The 22,327-nt window shown below is 41.6% G+C and overlaps 1 protein-coding gene across 4 annotated transcripts in view; it reads right to left on the reverse strand.

The window, feature by feature from the left end:
• Nucleotides 1-22,327, reverse strand: part of JADE2 (jade family PHD finger 2) — a 213,666-nt gene that overhangs the window by 142,103 nt on the left and 49,236 nt on the right. The gene's annotated exons all lie outside the window — the stretch shown is intronic.

The following is a 22,327-nucleotide window of genomic DNA, read 5'->3' on the forward strand; positions in this document are numbered from 1 at the left end:
CAGGATAAAAATGCAATCGAAGGCTGTTCCTCTAGACAAACAAACTTCGTTGGGCAGCTGGGGAGGGGTGACGATGAGGGTATTTGAAATACCACCCTTCAGGAAACGGGATTTTCCCCCTTGTTATTATTTTGATCACTTCTGGAGAAGGCTGCGGGGGAGGGGCCGTTAAATGCTGGATTTGTTTTTTTAGCAGTCGCAACGGGGGGAAGGGGTTGAAAAGAAAACACTCTAGTCAGATGCTGTCCTAGTTGCTGTTCGGTTTGGTTTCTTAAGACTGTTTCTCCCACACACCCACATCCTCCGCCCCCCAGCCGCAAAAATATAAAGGGTTAAAAACACCAAAAACTTTGCACAGTTTTCCAAGAAAGGAGGGCAGACAGCTCTCCCTTCTTGTTCTCAGGGTGACCTTGTCATGCACAAAAAATGCACTTCAATGGGTTACTGATTTCTCGAAGGGTTTGTTGCTAGTGCTTTTGCGCTGCCTTTCTATTTTCTGTGGTGGTGGCAGCAGCAGGAGCGTGATCCAGTATCTAGCTGGCCACACCCACCGCTGGCTGCTTGAACTAGACACCTACTCTGTGGGAAGAACAGTTATTTCTATGCAGTGAGGGATCTTGGGTGGAGGGGAGGAAGTGGGGGGAGGAGGTGCCCAACCTTCCTAAACTGTCTGGTTGTTTAAGGCAGTTTATGCTGATTTTTCCCCTCTAATGGAGACCTTTCTTCAAAATATACACTGCAGTTTGGTTAGGTTTTTCATATACAGTGGCTGCTCCCTCATTATTTCATCTTGTCTGTGATTGCTCATAGATCCTGTCAAATAGTTTAGAGATGCTTTACAAATTCCAAAAGGGAAGGATTAGCATTCAAATTAAGGTATTTTTGGAAAAACTGCTATTAAAATATGGATCTGATCGTTTTAAACTAAAAAGTTTCACTAACTGAATTAGATTTACTAGGCTATAAAATGTACCTTACCCTTCAAATATGTTGTAGTGTTCTACAGGAACAGTCAAAAACCACTACAGTAACTCTGTTGTAAGCTGCAGCACCATTGTATTTCTGCAGTACCATTGCTGCACAAAAATAATCTGTTAGGAAGAGTTCTGCTGAATGTATTAGACCTAAAACTGCCTATTAGTTAGTGATTGTTAACTTCATCAATAATTTGATGTATATAGTTACACACTGGGCTGGCAATACCTCCTGTAATAAAGGTTCCCATTATAAGACCCTGTTTTCAGTTTATAATTTTGTCAGACTGTAACCATTTGCAGTGCAATTCTCCATGCTGAGTGTCTGCTTTATTTCTATTGTTTTGTTCAGCCAATACAGTTCAGCCACATCCAAGAAAAAAGTTAGGGAAAAATACACTGTTTTGCCCATATTAAAAATATCTTGAGACCTATTCTTTGAATGCCCCCATTCTTTGGAGCAGGGACCTGAAATCTGGTGGGGGCAGGGATAGCCTTTGTGTCTAGGATGTGCCTTTTGCCATCTCTGTGAAAATCCACCCACTTTTGGCCATATTATAAACCTTGTAAAATTGAAGTTTGCACATGCTCAATAGAGACTTCTTTGATTTTAACAGCTAAAGTCTCCTAAGATTCTATCCTCAGTGAACATGCTCCATGCCCTCACAGCTCCTAGTGCTGCTGACCAGACTAATCATGTGGCCAAGCCACAGAGAGACTGAGCATGGTCCAGCCTAAGGCAATATAGTGGCTCAGGAGAGCTTTCCTTGTCATGACTGTTTCCAGCTACTCCAGGCTGGAGTTAAGCCAGGCACGGGAACTAGGAGCAGGGAGCTGTCTCTCCTGTGTTTTCAACAACCCCCTCCTGCTCGCACCCAAGGCATTGTAGAGGAAGAAGTAATCTGATTCAAATGCAGAGGAGACAAAAGCCAGAACAGATAGAAGGAAAAGGAGTAACTCAAACAAAGAGGCCAGTGAGACTGGAACTGAAGTTTGCTTGTGCAACCTCAGTTTGCTCCCCTTGTGTGTATGCATTTGATACAGTCTATAATTACACGATAACATGCTATTTTTTTCCACAACCCCTGCCTCATTCAGTGCACAGGATGCACCTGCTCTGGGGATGGAGCAGGGCTGTGCAGTGAAGAAGGCTGTTTTCTGTAGGACCCCTGCTTCATTTGTAGCAGGAGTTGTAAAGTATGTAGTGAATGAGGTAGGGAACTGTAGAAGAGAAAGGAGGGATCTCATCCTTAAGGAAATTGAATGCCACTCTGGAGAACTGAATTCAATCCCTGCTTCTGCCACAGAGTTCCTGGGTGATGTTAAGCAAGTCACTTACACCAAACTTTTCATAGGTAGTACCTAACTGTGTGTTTTTCCTTTCCTAGGGGCCAAACTTGAGAACCTGGGAGATGATTTGCAGAAGTGGTGACCACTCAGAGTTGTCAATGGAAGCTTTCCTATGAACATATAAAGTGCCATATAATGCTAAGTGTTCTGTGCTAAGTGCCTAGGCATCTCAAATTGGGCACCCTAAATTAGTGGATACATTTTACCTTAATTGCCTCCACTCCCCATCCGTACAATGGGGATATACTAACCCCTCACCGAACAGAGGGGCTAACATTAATTAATGTTTGTGAAGCACTTGGATACTAAAGTGATGAGTGCCATAGAAAAGCCCATGAAGAAATTAATAATTCTGTTTTCAGAGCAGGATTTGAATAGTGTGCCGTATATAAGGCCTCAAGCTACACAATGTACGAGGATAAAAAAATATTGAAAAGCTGCTTATGAATTGATCATTGTCTATCCTGTGCACTGAATGAGGCAGATGTCATATGGAAAAACTAATATGTGACTATGTAATTAAAACCTGTATCATAATCTGTATCATAGTGCATATATCAAAAAAGAGTTCAGGAGAATTAACAGGTTTTTTAGAGAGACATTATTAAGGGCACAAAAGCAACCTATCCCAGTGCATAGGAAAGATAAGAAGTATGGTAAGAGATCACCCTAACCTAACCAGGAGATCTTCAAGGATCTGGAACACAAAAAAGAATCATACCAAAAGTGGAAATGAGGTCAAATTACGAAGGATGAATATAAAAAAACAACACAAGCATGTAATGACAAAATTAAAAAGGCCAACAGACAAAATGAGATTAAACTAGCCTAACAAACATGAGAGGCAAGAGGAAAACCAAGAACAAGGTAGGCCCATTACTCAATGAGGAGGGAAAGACAATAAACAGAAAATGCACAATGGCTGAAGTGTCAAATGCCTTTTTTTTTCAGTTTCACAGAAAAAGTTAGCAGTGATTGGACAACTAACATAGTGAACATCATTGTAAATGAGGTAAGAGCTGAGAGTAAAAATGGAAAACAAGTTAAGAATTACTTAGACAAGTTAGATGTCTTCAAGTCGACAGGGCCTGGTGAAATACATTCTAGAATACTTAAGGAACTGGCTGAAGAGACCTCTGAGCCATTTGTGATTATCCTTGAGAACTTGTGGAGGACAGGAGAGATCCCAGAGGACCAAAAAAGGGCAAATATATTACCTATCTATAAAGGGAATAAGGACAACCTGGGAATTACAGACCAGTCAGCTTAATTGCAGTACCCAGAAGGATAATGGAGCAAGTAATCAAACAATCCATTGCAAGCCCCTAGAAGAAAATAAGGTGGTAAGTAATAGTCCATATGGGCTTGTCAAGAACATCTGTCAAATCAACCTAATATCCTCCTTTGACAGATAACAAAACTTGTGGATGGGGGGAAGCAGTAGATGTGATATATCTTGACTTTAATAAGGTTTTTGTTACTGTCTCACATGACAGTCTCACAAACAAACTACAGAAATATAAGCAAGATAAACCTGCTATAGGGTGGGTGCACAACTGGTTGGAAAAGCATTCTCTGAGAGTAGTTATCAATGGTTCACAAGCTGGAAGGGCATATTGAGTGGTGTCCTACAGGGATCTGTCCTGAGTCCGATTCTGTTAAAAAAAGATTTGGATAATGGCATAGAGCAGGGGTAGGCAACCTATGGCACGCGTGCTGAAGGCGGCATGTGAGCTGATTTTCAGTGGCACTCACACTGCCTGAGTCCTGGCCACTTGTCCGGGGCACTCTGCATTTTAATTTAATTTTAAATGAAGCTTCTTAAACATTTTAAAAACCTTATTTAAACTATTGTTTTATGTAAAGTAGTTATATATTATAGACTTACAGAAAGAGACCTTCTAAAAACGTTAAAATGTATTACTGACACGCAAAACCTTAAATTAGAGCGAATAAATGAAGACTCGGCACAGCACTTCTGAAAGGTTGCCGACCCCTGGCATAGAGAGTACACTTACAAAGTTTGTGAACAATACCAATGTGGGAAGGGTTGCAAGCACCTTGGAATGCAGGATTATAATTCAAAATTATTTTGATAAACTGGAGAAATGGTCTGAAATAAATAGGATGAAATTCAATAAGGACAAATGCAAAGTACTACACTTAGGAAGGAATAATCAATTTCACATATATAAAATGGGAAATGACTGCCTAGGAAGGAGTACTGCAGAAAATGATCTGGGAGTAACAATGGATTACAAAATACTGTTGCAAAAAAAGCAAATGTCATTCTGTGATGTATAAACAGGAGTGTTGTAAGCAAGACATGAGAAGTAATTCTTCCACTCTACTCAGCATAGATAAGGCCTCAACTGGACTAATGTATTCTGATCTGGGCACAATTCAGAAAAGATGTGGACAAATTGGAGAAAGTCCAGAAGAGAGCAACAAAAATGATTAAAGGTCTAGAAAACATGATGTACAAGGAAAGATTGAAAAAATTGGATTTGTTTAGTTTGGAGAAGAGATGACTGAGGTGAGACATGATAACAGTCTTCAAGTACATAAAAGGTTGTTACACAGAGAGGACTCATGAATTGTTCTCCTTAACTACTGAGGAGAGGACAAGAAGTTTAAGACTTAAATTGCAGCAAGGGAGATTTAGGTTAAACATTATGAAAAATTTCCAGACTGCCAGGGTAGTTAAGCACTGGAACAAAGTACCTAGGGCGGTTATGGAATCTCTGCCACTGGAGGTTTTTAAGAACAGGTTAGACAAACACCTGTCAGTGATGGCCTAGATCAGTGGTTCCCAAACTTGTTCCACCGCTTCTGCAGGGAAAGCCCCTGGCAGGCCGGGCCGGTTTGTGTACCTGCTGCATCTGCAGGTTCGGCCGATCACGGCTCCCAGTGGCCATGGTTCGCTGCTCCAGGCCAATGGGAGCTGCTGGAAGCGGCTTTTTGTGTTTAATATATAATTCTTATATATGTCATGTTATGTGATCTGAATATCATATATATGTGACATGACATCTATGTGACAATTATGAAGATCTTTGACAGAATGTTGTCAGTTGGTCTTTGCTTATAGGAGAAATAATTCTAATAGTAAAAAAAGAAAAACATTGTAGAAGAAATAACAGTACAAATCCTCTAAAAAAACAGAGTTGTCTACACAGCACAGGCTAAGATGACTGATGCTTAAATAAGCACTTTTGCAACAAGTAAGAAATATGATCTCGGGGGAAGAAACCAGCAACATTTTTCTTTCATCTTTATTCACCAAAACAGTATGAGTACTTATTTTTGCATAACGAAACAAAAAACAAAAAGCCCCCTACAGACTTTTCTTGTGTTTTGGATAGAATATGGAACCAAGAAAAGAACCCAACCCAGTGGGAGAGAAGCATCATAGTAAAATTGCCAAAGAAGGGTGACCTTACCAACCAGAATAACTGGAGAGGAATCATGTTACTCTCAGTGCCTGGGAAAACCATATGTAACATCATCCTGGAATGTATCAAGAAACACATGGAGTGTGGACCTTCAACAATGGCCAATGGTTGGCAGTGACAACCTGAGTAAGGCAAGGGTATCTTATGTCCCCAGTATTGTTTGCACTGGTCATTAACTGTATCTTGAAGAAAGCAACCACCAAAGGCAACTGAGGAATTTTATAAACAATTGACAAAGCACAATTGGATGACCTCATTTTTGCTGATGACCTTGTCCTGCTTAGTTCAATGCATTGTTTAATGGAAGAAAAAAACCCAGATTTTGTCAGGAAAAAGGTTGGTTTGTTCATCAACCCAAAGACAAAATATATGGCTATCAATGTCCCAAACGCAACCATTAGAGTGGATGAAGAAACACTAGAAGAAAAAAGTCATTCCATCTATCCGGGGAGTGAGATGTGCAATGATGGTGACATTATGCTAGATGTCAAGCAACAACTATCAAAAGCAGCAAACAACTTTCATAAACTTGAAAAGATTTGGAAAAGTAACATGACTGATACTGACAAAAAATATGAATTTTTAACACCGGCAGTAGGTCTGTCCTCCTCTATGGAGCAGAGTCATAGAAACCTACAACAAAAATTGACAAGAAGATCAACTCATCTCAAAGTAAATGCCTTCAGAATACCTTCAGAGTCCATTGGAAAGTGTTTCTTGCAACATCAGAAATCGTAAGTAGAGCAAACCAATCTAAATAATCAAAAATGGTAAGAAGATGACAATGGACAGATTTAGGACATGCTTTAGGGATCCACCAATACAACTGCCAATGCAAGTGATAACGTGGACATCACGTGGATAGAGAAAAAGACAGAATAGAGAAAGAAGCTAAATCCATTAACATGACACTCAGAAGTCTGAACAGACCAGCACAACACTGAAATAAATGGCATAAAATTCTGAACACCCTATACATATGAAGATATAACATGTTAAAGAAAGAAAAGGTGAAAAAAAGATCACCTTTGGATGATGAGCACATACTTAGTATTAACAGCATGTTTTTACATTAAGAGCTTAGCTTTATGAGGTTTTCTATGATTTGCATTAAAAGTTAAATTCAGTAACTAAAGATGGGTCCCCAAAAGCACCATGAGATTGTTATCTACATTATTTGTGTGTGGTGCCCATTAATACACTTTGGAACAAATTAACTGCATTCATAAGCAGGTGCAACTCCATTGACTTCAATGGTGAATTTGGCTATTTATATCTAGTAAAAATGTATTTATAATTTCAGAAATTATTTAACAGCATCAAAGACAAAATACATAAAATACTTCATCTAAAATTATCTCACGACAATTACATATGCTAATCCTTGTCACCATGAGTAAGACCACTATACGTCTTGAGGCCGACAGATCTTGCAGAAGAGAAATGAGAAACAAACTCTGTCTGTGGATCAGATTTAAAATCTGCAGTGTCTTAACACCAGGCTCAACAGCTTGTATTCTCCACAGAATATGAAATTACAATATAGCATCTGAAATCTCTTTCAGATCACTTTCAAGACCTTCAGAAACAACCTCTTTACTACTCTTTGAGAGTTCCAAAACTCCTGACAGTCATTGCAATGAACAAATAAGTTTCAGATGCTGAGCTGCAGTGTGTCCGCTTTTCTCCACATTATCAGCACAGAGTGGCCTACAGCCAAGGTTGCTGGCGATTGGAGGATCATCAAAATGTAGAGATCCTCGATGACACAGAGCTGGCATACCAACTTCTCTGCCACTGCACAACTTGCAGTTGGTGTAGGCAATATGATCCTGCTGATTCCTGCCTGCTGTACCTGCCTCATGAGGCCTTTGGCAGCCAGCAGAAGTTAGAGCCACCTAAGAACTGCTCTAATTTACATCAGGAAACTGGATTGACACTTAGCAAGCTGGATTGGGAAGCAGAACGGTGGCTTAAAGCCACTTGTGCATCCCTCTCCCAATTTGTAATGCCCACTCTTTGGCTACAGCTGAGGATTTTTGCCTATGTGTTTTTTATTTTTTTAAGTCAGGTGTAAGTTTGCAGGGTAATAAATAGATAAAGAAAAACAGAAAGCAAGAATCAGAATTGTAGGACTTGAGGAGAACTCAGTAGGTCATCGAGTCCAGTCCACTGTACAGAGGAAGGACTAAGTATTATCTAGACCATCCCTGACAGGTGTTTGTCTAACCTGTTCTTTAAAAACTCCAATGATACAGATTCCACTACCTCCCTAGGTAATTTGTTCCAGTGCTTAACTACCCCTGCAGTTAAGAAGTTTTTCCTAATGTTTAACCTAAAATCTCCTTTGCTGCAGTTTAAGCCCATTACTCCTTGTCCTGTCCTCAGTGGATAAAGAGAACAATTTATCACCATCCTCTTTATAACAAGATCTGTTATGTTACAATAATAATTTCCATCTTCTAGCATGAGTTGTCATAGAAAGATCTGGAGAGAGATGGATCCTATGGTCATTATATAAAAGAATCCTTTTTCCTTCCCATTTTTGTTGCATAATTCTTTCTCTGTCTGAAACTGAGGTACTAGAATTACAGTAGAGGAAAACTTACATTTGGCAGATTAGAAGATTGTGAGATTTTATTTGCAATCCCAAATACCTTTAGTTACCAGAAAGCTAGGTCAAAATAAGATATAAAGTAAGAAGAAAGCAGATATTCAATAAGAAATTTCCTCCCCACCACAGTTAGTTCAAGACTATCCTAGCATTGGTTGTTTAATATCATTTTCAGAAATGTCAGTCTTCCTGTATCTGAAGGAATAATCTTTCATTCACGCATCAATAAGGGATTTTGTGTAAAGTTGTTCATATTCCAATGCATTGAATTTCTTCTGCAATTTTTCAAAATTCTTTTCATTGACATCTGTTTTCTACCTGTGCAGTTCTATTAGAAAGTGAATCTAATTTGGAGTCAAATACAGCAAACCTTTCCCTCAATCCCTGCATTGCAAGAGTTACAGTTTTCAAAGAAACCGCAGATGTAAAAGTAGTTTTAGGGAAATCAGAAGCATTGTCAGAGAGCTGAACACCTTTAAGTGCTGTGGCTGTGATTGGAGACCTGTTATATCTCCTTTCGCTTTGTATGGATACTTTAGACATCACGATAGATTCCGCTGTAATATACTTTCTCCTTGTAACCCCATTTTTATTCCTCTGTTCCTTTTCTGGAGACATTTACAACTTTTACAATTAAAATACAATGATGGGGAAACATAGCCCTGAGTGCAGCACTTAAGACGTTTCACTAATAAAGAAAAATTTTGTAGACTCCAAAATGAGCAGTGCTAGGAGGTCGTGTTAATTATAATAAATTAAAATTAAAAATAAGGATTTATTTTATGTGCTAGCAATGCCCCTCTGCCGTGTAAATTGGCCAAACCAGACAGTCTCTACACAAAAGAATAAATGGACACAAATCAGACATCAAGAATTTTAACATTCAAAAACCACTAGGAGAGCACTTAAATCTCGCTGGACACTCAATAACAGACTTAAAAGTGGCCATTCTTCAACAAAAAACCTTCAAAAACAGACTTCAATGAGAAACTGCAGAACTGGAATTAATTTGCAAACTGGACATCATCAAATTAGACCTGAATAAAGACTGGGAATGGCTGGGTCACTACAAAAAATAATTTTCCCTCTGTTGATACTCACCTCTTCTTGTCAACTCTTTAGCACTGACCCCCCACTTGGTAAGGCAACTCCCATTTTTTCATGTGCTGTATATTTATACTTGCTTACTGTATTTTTCACTCCATGCATCCGATGAAGTGGGTTATATCCCACGAAAGCTTATGCCCAAATAAATTTGTTAGTCTCTAAAGTGCCACAAGGACTCCTCGTTGTATAAACAATACAGGCATTAAGACTGTCCAAATTCCATATTCTATATGGATTTCCTCTAGATGCTCAGTAGATAACTTACATTAGCCAATTTCATTCTGTTTCTCTGGAGGTATGAAGATGTAAAGACGACATTTCCATTTCAGTGAATAAGTTCCCAAGGGGAAAGTTTATAAAAGTGCAAGTGCATAATTTACTGTATGACAGGATAAAGATGTTATCTGTTTTAAAAAAAATAGTGTACCCTGAACAACAAAATTGCTAGAACACACATTTGTTTTCCATAAGTACCATATTTTAGGAGCATTTAATTTAGGTTGGAAGCTCCATTAAAAATATATGCATTGTAAATTGCAGCTGTCTAATGTGATATTTATCAGATAATGTCACTTGAATCTTCTCCTGTTGCAATATAAATGCTGAGGCATTTATAGAATATAAATGGTGAAGTAGAAACTTTTATTTTCAACGTGAAAAACCATTATCCTGTCCGAAAGTGTCTCTGTAGTTACTTTATTTCCATTATAACAAATGTTTGGACATAAATAAAATGAGATAGGCTGGTCCAAGAGTTTAGTTATAACCAGTGGGAGTTGATACTGATCCTTCATTTCCCATATTTAGTCATGTAAATGTATGACTTGACTTTCAAGTACTGTGTATCTTGCAGCTCCCATTGATTTAATTGGGGATTGGATCAGGCCATTAGTGTTCAGCTTTATTTATGGTTATGCGGCGCAAAGTGGAGACTCAGCTAACAACTAACATTTAATATTAGAGATTGACAATAAACAAAATGCTGAGTCCAAAACCTCCATCCCTTACTCCTCTGAATCCTGAAGAAGTTCTGATCCAGACCTGGTTCCAAACTTCATATCTCCCATTGAAGTCAGTGTTACAGTTACAGATCATGTGTACATCACCATCTGATTTACACTGGATCTCTTTCCTGCACTGCAGTTTCATATTATGCACGTATAATTGCCAGTGATATCAATGAAAGTTTGCAAATTGGTTCAATGCAGAGCATGCGGGAAATGCTGCCTTATGTATAGGGATCATTTCATTCACCATAGAAATGCAGTCACCCCAATGTGAAATTCAACAGCTGTTTAATAGTGCACAGCAGCACTGCACAATACTTCAGGATAGGGCTAATGAAGAATATGAGCTAATTTCATTTACATAGTGTGAATTTGGAGTAACTCCACTCGCTTTATTTCTATTACTCTGGATTTACAGTGGTATAGCCAGGAACAAAATTTGGCTCTGTGAAGGAAAATTGTAAGTGTAACACTTTCAGGATGCGTGTCTAAAGGAATTAAATTCTTACACATACTGTCTCACTTGCACTAGTGCCGGTGAACAGAAAAGAACAGGTCCCATTTCTTTGTTTCGGGTTAATCTCCTGAACACATTCTATAGAATATACCCACAATTTAAGATGATTTTCTTAAATCAACACGTATTGCCTTTACTGTAAAAAAAAAAAATAAAGTTCTGCATAGAATTTAAAAACAAAGTTCTGTTTATGAGATCAGTGTTTAGCACAGTGGCTCTCAAACTTTTTTACTGGTGACCCCTTTCATGTAGCAAGCCTCTGAGTGCGACCCCCCCCCTTATAAATTAAAAACACTTTTTATATATTTAACACCATTATAAATGCTGGAGGCAAAACGGGGTTTGGAGTGGAGGTTGACAGTTCGCAACCCTGCATGTAATAACCTCGCAGCCCCCTGAGGGGTCCCGATCCCCAGTTTGAGAACCCCTGGTTTAGCAGAACATGGTTACATAGGGAATGGGAAGAAAAGATGCTTCTAAGAGAGTCTTTCTTATAGTTGAACTTTACTTCTGCACAACAACATCCATTATTAAATGTACCACTTTGGGGCCTGATCCTGAGAGGGACTGAGCGCCTGAAGGCAGAGGTGTTGGGGAGTTAAGAGACCTGAGTTCTATTTCTAGCTATGCCGCTAACTCAGTGCAACATCTTGGGCAACACTTCACCTCTCTGTCTCAGCTTCTTCATTTGTACAACAGGGATAACAACACCCATCTCTGGAAAATATTTTGAGACCTATTCCATTCCCTCCCACCTCCTGACCTTCCTAGCCCCCTGTCTTACCTTCCTCCTTAATGTCTCACTTTCTCCTGCTGCCTTCTCCTCACAGTATGAGTATGCTGACTCTTCCTCCTCAAAAACACACCCAGGACCTCACCTACCACAACTACTGTCCCATTTCTCTTTCCCCTTCCTCTCTGAGCTTACTGAATATACTGTCTACAGCTTGAGCTGTCTACAGCTATCCTGTAACTCCATCTTGCATCCCCTCCAGTTGGGCTTCCATCTTCTCCCCTCCACTGCAACTTCTCTCCTCAAGGACAACCTCTTCATGAACAAATCTCAGGGCCCCAGCTCCATCCTCATCCTCCTTGACATCTCTGCTGCTTCTGACAGTCAGTTAATCTCTTTTTCTCAAAGTCTTGCACTCCCTTGGTTTTGATGCTGCTGTCCTCTCCTCGTTCTTCTCCTAGCTCTTTGGTCACGTCTTTAGCATCTCTTTTAGTGCGTACAGCTTCTCCTCCTCCTCTACTCACTCTACCCCCTTTTTTGGGCAGTCTCATTCATTGACATAGCTTCAACTACATCTTTACACTGATGTCTCATAAATCTGTATATCCATCTTCTCATTCTCGACTCATCTCCCTCCCTCCAAACTCACATTTCAGTCTGCGCCTCCGACAATTCCTCCTGGATGTCATGTCAGCAGCTTAATCTAAACATGACCAAAACTGAACTCCTTATCTTTTCTCCCAAACCCTCCCTCTTCTCCAGACACTCTGTCTGTATTGCAGTGAACATATTACACTATCAAAACCAGCAAAAAGTTGCTATTCTGCTGAATTTCTGTATAGATAGCACAATGGTGGTTATTCTGCTGAATTGGCACCTAGATAGTATGATGATGGTTTACATACATAGACACTCTGCCAGTGGGGTATAGCATAACCTCAAGAGTTAATATATCTGGGCCAAATTCTAAAGACCTTGCTTAGCTGTCACAAACTCCATAAGGTGACAAAACCCTCAATGAAGGCAAAATGAAGTCAATGGGTGCTTGCCTGAGTCAGGCCTGCATGAAAACTATGAGGAATTCTAGCTTGTGCCCCATATTTGTAAAATATCACAGCAGTGGGAAACGGCAAGGGCCTATTAGATCATCAAGTCCATTTCCCTGCCAGGGCAGGACAGAGGCCCTGAGAGAGGACACACCAGATATTAAACTGAGACTACTTGTAGGAAATAGACCACAGTAACAGCATTCATGCTGCTCAACTCTGCCATCGAAGGAATGCCTGAAGTAGGGGTACATACATTTTGGAAATCTTGTCATACGATAGACCGACAACCATCAACGAGGCAATTCTTCCATGTCAGACTTCTAACACATTGGATATGCAGTACATACACGTTTTATGGAGGTTATAATTTTCAAATCAATTGTACCCGGTAGCTAAAGTTTAATGTTAATGACTTTCTTATTATGGAGAGAAAAAACCTTTCAGACCTAATGACCAGAAAAAAAGAGAGTTTAGCTGTTACCTTGGGAGGTGAGTCCAGGGTCACCATCAGTTAGAGCAGAACTGTAGCTATGGTGCCTTTACCATAACAACTCATGGGATCTCAGTCTGGTGGCCTAACAGTAAGCACTCTGTGCTGTCATATGTGAAATCAGGGTTCAGAAGGGACTTTGGGACTCTCCCCTCCTCGGATCACATAAAGCTGAGTTTGTTACAGTTTGTGGGAAGGAGTGGTGGGTTATCCACCCTACTTTAGTGTCATTTGACTAGCGCTTCCCCTCCCACCTCCATCCATGCCCCAAAAGCTAGATTCACCTTCCCAGGCCATACACCCCAGCCTCAGGGCACTGATGGTGGCAGCTGCTAAGATGTGGGAGGAAGATTTGACTTCACTTTTATCTCTATAATCAGGAGAAAATAAGATCCCATGAGTTACACATTTCATTTCCAAGAGAAAAGTGAACTAAAAGAAGGGATGGGAACCCTGACCAATGTATTTATATCATCAGGCACTGTCTCCGCATCTGCCTTGGCGTAAGGTCCCCTGGGGAGGGTTGAGTGCCTGAAGCCAAACTGCTGAGGGGAAAAACAAACAAATACACAAAGGAAACATGGCATGTGATAGTGACGGGTACTTATGCAAACAGACTAACACCAAGACAGACAGAGCAGATAAGCCTCCTAGTCCAGCTGGAGGCTTCTTCATCCTGGGGGAGGAAGGGAAGAAGAAGCCTTACGATAACAACAGAGAACCTAAGGGTATGAGCACAACCAGCCATGAAGGGCTGCACCGAACTGTCTTGCTACATTACAAATTCACTGCAAGCTGAACAGGCTGGTACGCTGGACAACCCTGGACAAGCGCTGTACTGGAAAGAACAGAGCTCTATGCTTTTTTCAGTCTGCTGCTTTCGGAAGCATCCTCAACTGCTTGCGTGGGGTTAATGCACACTAGGATGCCAGTTACTGATGCGTCCTGTTGGATGGCAAACTTTTGCCATTGCAGATCTCCCCATATCCTGGTTGGTTACAGCAGCTAGATATTCACACATTCAGGGTAGAAAAGCTTTTCTGTTTTCTGGGGCTGCAGCAGTGGAGAGTAGAGGCTGCCTCCCGCCCAGTACTGCTTTGTCATTTCCATAATGCGCACGCTCTCTCTCTCTCCTCCCCCTCCATGCATACTTGCATTAAGGTCGGGGAAGTTATCCCTCTGTGATGCTGCTGGGGATCCTCAAGGATGCTTTATATCTGGTCTGGCTGGGCTGCTAACAATCAGATATCTATGGGGTTTGCAATAATCCAGTCTAAGCAGCAGAAATCCAAACTGGAATAGGTAATAGAGTCAGAATACAAATGCACCAGCCGGGGCTGGCCTTATGATCTGCAGAGCCCTTGGCAAAAGTGGGGGGCTCGAGCACCCATGTGCACGGGTAAAATCAGACTCTCTGGTCATGCCTGCAGGAAGGAGGTCTGGCTGGGTTCGTTTCCGCTTGTTCTAGTCCTGCTGGAGGAGAGGGAGACCAGGATGGCCTGTGAGTTGCAAAATTTCCTTGGGATGTGGGTCCAACTTGCTGCCCCAAAGATGAAGGCCAAAGAGTGGTCACCTGTTTTGTTGTGATTAGGGCGAGGACTGTCATTGGCTAATTAAAAACCTGTTTGAAAAACACCACCTATGAAATACTAAAAGAAATATTAGGAAGGGGGGCTAGCTGGAGAAAATATGACAGATAAATAGTATAGCACCTTATGACTTCAGTTACCCCAGATTCTATTTAGCTTGCTAGCTAGCTATGCACCCATCACCACAGAATCTACATCTTACATTAAATGAGTTTGCTGCCTCTTGGCTGCATGCACTGAAGGGGCTGTTCTTAGCAATGACAGTCTGCTGCTGAGGAGAGCAAAGTCTGGCCTCTCTGTTCTATTCCCAACCGGGAAAACACCGTTTGTGACAGCTAAGAATTGAAACAGTTTGGGGATTCTTAGTGATGGTTTCAAAAACAATCTGCTTTCTCTTCATTTGGAGCTGTTTGCTACAGTGAGGGAGAGATGAGCGTGGTGATCCAAAGTAAGAATTGTTAAAGCCTTTAATTCATCACTGGAGCACAACTAGGCCCCTTTCTCTATGCATGAACTAGACTAGAGAACCCCTCCGTTTCGTGGTGAGATATCAGCCCTCTATTACTGCTGCAGCTCTTTTCTGGGGGTTCTCCAGTACTGACAGCAAAGAGTAGCACACTTAGGAAGACTCAAATCTCATCCTTCCTAGGGTCTTTCTCAAAGGGTGTAACTGCCAGGGAAGGCCCATTGCAGGCTGCAGGCATGAAGGGAGAAAGCACATAACCTCCCTGGAAAGGCATCTATCTGACCTATGAAAACTTTCCTAAGTTCAAAGTCAGGTTTGTTTGTCTTCCACCTTGACACATACAGAATGTTACACAACATTCAGGAAGTCCCTTTTAGCCTCTCATTTCAGTGTATAAGATTAAGAGCATGGAAAAACAAATAATGCTACTGGATGGTAATAGCTGGCAGTAACCAGGCCAATGCTTTGTTTGTACAAGGGCTGCTAATGGGGCATCTCTTATTTCCTCTGGCAGATAGGGGCGTGTTGCAACTTGGGTTGTTTTTAGCAGGGAACCAGTTAACCCTTCCTTTGGCAATGAGAGAGCAGACAACACTGGAGCCAAGTCTCTCTCTCTCTCTTAGTTTATTAAGAAATTAACAAGGAAAAAAAAAGTGAACCAAGTCATCTCTCTGATCCTAACTGCAAGACATAAGAATTTACAGCTGGATCATCCCCACTTACGGAGAGACCCACAACGATGGGCAAAGGGCCTAAGGAACTCCCTCTAGAAGATGCACTGTATAGCCATTTGTTCCCTCAGGTGGGAGGGATTTTGGAGCACATCCTCTGAACACTAGATCCTCACCTTCTTGCTCCTGGCCCCTGTGAGGAATGGAAACCCTATAACTATGGAGACAAGAGTGCAAATGGAGGGTTGGCCCCTCTGTGCTGCCCCACTGGTCCCCTGTCCCTGACAGCATGCTCCTGGGTTGCTCACATGGTTGAGAAATAGCAGCTGTGGATGGGACAGAATAGAGTTCATGCTACTTCAAGCATTATCTGTGGGATATCTGCAGGGTCAGCATGGGATGATTGTAGAATCATAGACTTTAAAGTCAGAAAGGACCATTATGATCGTCTATTCTGACCTCCTGTACAATGCAGGCCACAGAATCTCACCCACCCACTCCTGTAATAAACCCCTAACCTATGTCTGAGCTATTGAAGTCCTCATGCTGGTCCACTAATCAACTCCCTCCTGGCCTTTGCCTTAAAACTACCAAGTTCTGACCCTAAGGAGCTCCAGCAGAGAAGCATCCAAGAAAAAAAAAAAAAAGAGAACAATGTCACATGACACAGACCCCAATAGCCAAGATCTACAAGCTCTGTTTGCCTTCTTGTAGAAGGAGACCATTTAGCCTTTTGTCACTTCTTTCTCCAAGGCCACCGGTCAAAGCTTAAATCATCAGGGACAATTTGGATCAGTTCAGACAAATGCTTTCTGCCGATATTGGAAAAACAGGAATTCAGTTTCCAACAGTGCAAGCTCCTTTTAATTCAATACCACACATGTTGAGATTGAATTTATAGACAGAGCAAAGTTAAAACATAGTGACAAGACGCTGTGAAGTTTGCTAATAGCTAAGAAAAAATCTGAGCTTTGAAATAAAATTGTTAGTATTAGAAGACTTGCAAGTTCAGCTATGGGAAGGACCACAAAATTTGAGCGTATGCTGTATATCTTCTTTTATTTTGACTGCTTTGCAGAGAGTGACATTTCTTGTTGAAGCTGAGAGCTACAGCTTTCTCCACATTTTAGTTCTGATTACAGAGTAGTGGTAATTAAATCCCTGGGGCATTAAGTTACCAGTTTACCCAAACGCCTGGGTTTTAATATTAGGTGATGTGAAAATTAGTGTGATGTTCAGATTCTCACACAGTAAATAAAGAAGCTGTATTTGTTGGTAACCCACTTCCTCAGACTACATCTGAAAGACCTACAAATTTACAGTTTTATATATATATATATATATATATATACACACACACACACACATACTGCACAAGCAGGAGCTCTGTGAGCTTCTACACATTGTCCAATCAATGTATCCTAATCCTGAGCTGGAGGTCCTACCTGCAGAGGGGTGTTCAATGTCCATACTAGTCCATCCTTGGCCTCACTGTTGATGACAATCATAGCCTCAGTTTAGTGCCACTTGTCATGTTTTTGTAATGTGCATTCCTGTCCACTAGGAATTGGGCCAACACCCCCAACTCCATTCACATTGTCATTGAACGGCCATCCGATGGCAATTACTGTTTATCACTACCAACTTGGGTTGGATTCAAATCAGCAACTTGAAGGTGAAAGTCTCCTTAACCCATTACTAATCTCCAGAAAATTTCTCTGTAACTCACAGTTATAATTTGATGGGGATGAGATTAAGACCTGGGATAATCATACAAAGAGGGTTTAAGACTCCAGTTGGGTTGGTGCAGTTTTTTTCTATGCTATGGTGTTAATTGCTTTTGAAAGATCACTCAGCCTGATAGCAGAACAGTTGCTTGTGCAGATGATTCGGCTTTATCATTTTCAAAGAACAGATGTTACCACAAAAGCTTTCATTGTTAGCTTTCTGAGGAAGGTGTATCTTCCCTGCCTAGGATCAGCAGCAGGTTGACCACAAAATACTTCTAGCACTTGATGTCTCTGCAGAAGCAGGTATTGCTCACTCAGTTGGCTTCTTACATAAATACAGTATTTCTGGGTTAGGAGTGTGAAAAGTTTTGAATCAAAGGCTGTTTCAGATACCTCTCCTGGTATAAATATGTCACCTCATGAGTGCACACTGAACCTCAGTGATCTGGCCACTCTCATTGTGCAGCAGACAACTCTCTTACAGAACTCTCAGTTGACTTGCAATATTATAACATTAGAGGCTGTATATTTCAACGGACAGGACACTGATCTAAGGTTCCAGGCTCTGCCACTGAGTCATTGTGTGACTTTGAGCAAGTCATTTCACCTCTGTCCCGCAGTTGCATCATCTGTAAAATGGGGATAACAACCATGACTACCAGTGGCACTAAACTGGTAGGTACTTACCATTGCAAAACACTTTGAAATCTAGGCATGAAAAGAATTATACAATTGCCAAGTATTCTTACTAAAACACAGTGTCATGTCTAATGGACTTATTTGATTGCACAGGCCTTTTTAGCCCAAATATTGGCCTCAGCTGAAATTGCTCTAACAATGCTTTTAGATCTCCCAGTGGCAACAGACATTAGGCATTAATCTCACACTTACTGGTGCTAGCCAGAAACTCCATTAACTGATTTGGGAGGAAGAGAGCCTCCTTCTCTGAGTTTTTGGGTCTCCAGAAGTATTGACAATGGACAACCTCACTGATTAGAGGACACCAGATTCAAGAGATCATTTGGCCACACAGCTGCCTTTCATAGAACTTGCAGCAGAAGACAGCTCTCCAATGGGCAGAGCCATTCCCTTCCTGCGGTTCTTTATGCATTAACTGTCTGCCAGATTGCCCCAGAGGATCCACATGTGGAAGGCACACTCCACAAGCAGATTTCCGGCTGTCCACAGGAATTGGGGAGTATTGCCTTTGCAACCACTGTCTTCCCTTCTTTGTCCCCTTGTTGGTTGGAGCTTTGAAGAGTTGAGGGGGAGCAGGCCTCGGGTGGCAGGGAGTGGAGGGTAACATTGGCAGTGCCTCTCTACAGCACCATTCCCTGAAGAGCTTAGGAATTCCCACATGGAAGTGCATGCAGGAGGTCATACGGCTTGGAACTGAAAGACTTTGATTCAGGATCCTCTCCAGACAGAAAGCCACAGCTGGTCTAAATGTGTCTGAGTAGTAAAATGAAATACATTTGTTGGCAGTTTTGGAGAAGATCACAAGGCAACGATGTATTTTTGATGGGAGTCAGTCTTTGCTCTTGGAGGTATATGATGAGTGCAATAGTAATTTAAACATTCTGACTGAAATCCTGGTCCCACTAAAGTCAATGGGAGTTTTGCCATTCATTTCAATGAAGTCAGGATTTCACCTTCTCTCCATGTTGTACCATACCAAAGCTACAAGGTGCCCTGGTGTAACTGGAGCAGAGTTTCACCCCCTGAGTTTTGGTTTATAAATACAACATGCCTATATATCTACATCCCCCATTTCCTCACCATAGCTACACACATCTCTTCTCCACCATCTCCTTGGACTAGAAACAAACAAAAAATCTAAACAGAAAAAAAAACCCAATAAATTAATCAAGGGAAACAAATTAACTTTGTGCCATTTCTAGATGTAAAGATTTGGAGGAGAGCAAACAGCTGATTATCTTTTACAGTTGACAGGACAGATATGAAGAACCGTATCTGAATTCCAAATCTACTCATCATTCTGTATCCTGGGAAGATATTATTAGATTGCGTATTTTGTAAAGAATGGGCAAAGCAGTTTGAAAATAAGAACCAGACTTTCTGCAAAATTCAAGATCAATGGAACCTTTTTCAGTGGTTTGGTAACATTTTACTGCACATCTATTTTTAATTATTATTTTTTTTCTGCACACCCCAGCAATTCATGGTTTGAGTGCTGACCAGAATCGGAAGGGATGAAACACCACAAGAAAAACTTTTCTCATAGTATTTCTTCCATAACTGTAGCACTTGAAATCTCAAGAAAAAGCTTGTTTGTGTGAGATTTCTGCACACGTTTACAGACTATAAAGGACTGGATCAACTGGAAAGTTTGGGTTCTTGTTTTGACCCTGAATGCCACCCACTTTTGTTAATATTTCATTACATAAGAGAAGGTATGAGAAAAACAATGATAAGAAATTAATATTCTTTCATAAAAAAGGAATCAGGAAAAAAAACAGTCAAACAGAAATGTCAAACACAATGGAAAGAAAAGGGAATTGAAAACACCCTAATGTACCCCTTAAATAATTATAATCTGTGTATGCTGGATTCCCCCTAATCAAACCCACAGACACAGTTCCCCCTCTGTGTTATGGAAAACCACCTTCCTTCCCAGATTGGGATTCAGGGAGCAGAAGCGGCCAGAGAAGTCTCTAAAAGCACAGCTCTCGTAGGGGTTGGGAACATGAGCAGCAGAACAAAGACAAGGGACCTCTGTGTGGATGGTCTTTTCCTCTGTGGCATCCCTGAGAACTAAATAGATCATGGGGGATCTATGGATTTAGGAGATAGAATATTGGCCTACTCCAAAGGGGTCAAACCCCCACCCCCAAAGAATGAATTCTAGAGGCACTCCCGGTGACTCCCATATACAGAAGAGGAAACTCAGAGATTAACCTTGTAGTTCTTCTGTCACGGGTTGGCATGGTTTGACCCCACAAAGCAGGGGTGGAGAGGCTTGACTCCCTTCACTCCTGCAGATTGTTTGGACGCAAGGGACACTGTGCCATGGACCCTTGCCTTTGTATTTCCACTCCACATGGCTCAACAGGTCCTTGCATGAACTGAACTTGGCCAAAACTGAGCTCTTGATCTTTCCCTGCAAATCCTCCTCTTCCCCACTTTTCTCTGTCATGGTGGACAACACCACCATCCTCCCAGTCTCTCAGGCCCATAATCTGGTGCCATCTTTGACTCAGCCTTCTCACTGGATCAGCATGTTCAGGACATTTCTAAATCTTGCAACTCTTTCTTACACAACATCCCTAAAATCCAGACTTTCGTCTCTGTATACTGTGGCAAGGCACCTTCTTGGTCTTCCCAGCCTCCACTGCTTTTAGCCCTGGTGAGACAGGCTTGGGTAATGTGGCCCCCTTTGGGACACAGGGGAAGTCTGTTCCTTTTCTCCACCAGTCCTTTTTAGAGTATTTTTCTCCCTTGTGGGAGAGAATACTGCCGCTCCTCCTGGTGAGGCTCGCTGTCTTGCTGCTCCTAACCTCCTGGCAGCAGGGCCTCTTCTCTCCTCCCCCGTTCCTCCCAGGGGAGGGTTTTAAAAGGTCTCAGGCAGCCCTTAGTTGGGATCAGCTGATCCTAATTAACCTCAGGTAGCTCCCTCTGATACCTTGGTAACCCCTTCTCAGCTGAACCTGATTGACCCGTAGTTACCCCCCAGTTGATAGGGAGGAGGGGCCTTTTAACCCTCTGAGACTGGTTTCTACCCCTCCCTTGCAGCTGTCTGTCCTGAGTTGATCACAATACACAGCCAGAGCTCTCATCACAACTGGACTACTACAGCGTCCTCTTTTCAGGCCTTGACTACTGCAAACCTGCTACCCTCAAGTACCTCATCAGCCCACTCTGAGAGTCCCTCCACTGGTTCTCTCTTCACCTCTGCATCAAACACAAGCTTCTTGTCTTTATCCCCTTCATAACATAGTCCCCCTACCTAACTGATCCACTAACGTACCATGCCATCAACCACAGCCTTGGTTCCGCCAGCATTACAGCCTTTACTGCCCAGCTTCTTCCTTAAACATCTCTCTATTTTCCCCTACACTGCCCCTATGTGGGAAGAACTCCTGATAAAATCCCAGCAGCCACTGCTTTATCCTCCTTTAACAGTCCCTTCTGCTGGGATGCCTACAAAACCCAGGATGGAGCATGGTTGGGATGGTGAGCTGTGACGGTCCCTGTTCACGTTCTTTCCTTTTCTTACATCCTACCTCTGCCCTCAATTAAAAAACCAAACTACCATCCATGTAACTAACAAAGCTATGTCAATTCCTCACGGCTTGTATATTGTATCCCCATCTCCTACCCCTTGACTGTGTGCGTCTTTAGACTGCAAGCCCTTCCGAGCAGGAAGTGCGCAGCCGTACAGTGCCAAACACAGTGGGGGCTTCCAAGCAGGGCCTTTTGGAGCTACCATTATATAAATATTTACTAATAATGATGATGAGTAAAGACTGAAAAGGAATGGCAGGATTGGGCCCAATAACACTTCCCAAAATGTAGCATTTTTTTATTATGAGGATTTTGAAGCACTTTTCACAC

This window comes from Mauremys reevesii, linkage group 8, assembly GCF_016161935.1.
Source record: "Mauremys reevesii isolate NIE-2019 linkage group 8, ASM1616193v1, whole genome shotgun sequence".
Classification (NCBI taxonomy): Eukaryota; Metazoa; Chordata; order Testudines; family Geoemydidae; genus Mauremys; species Mauremys reevesii.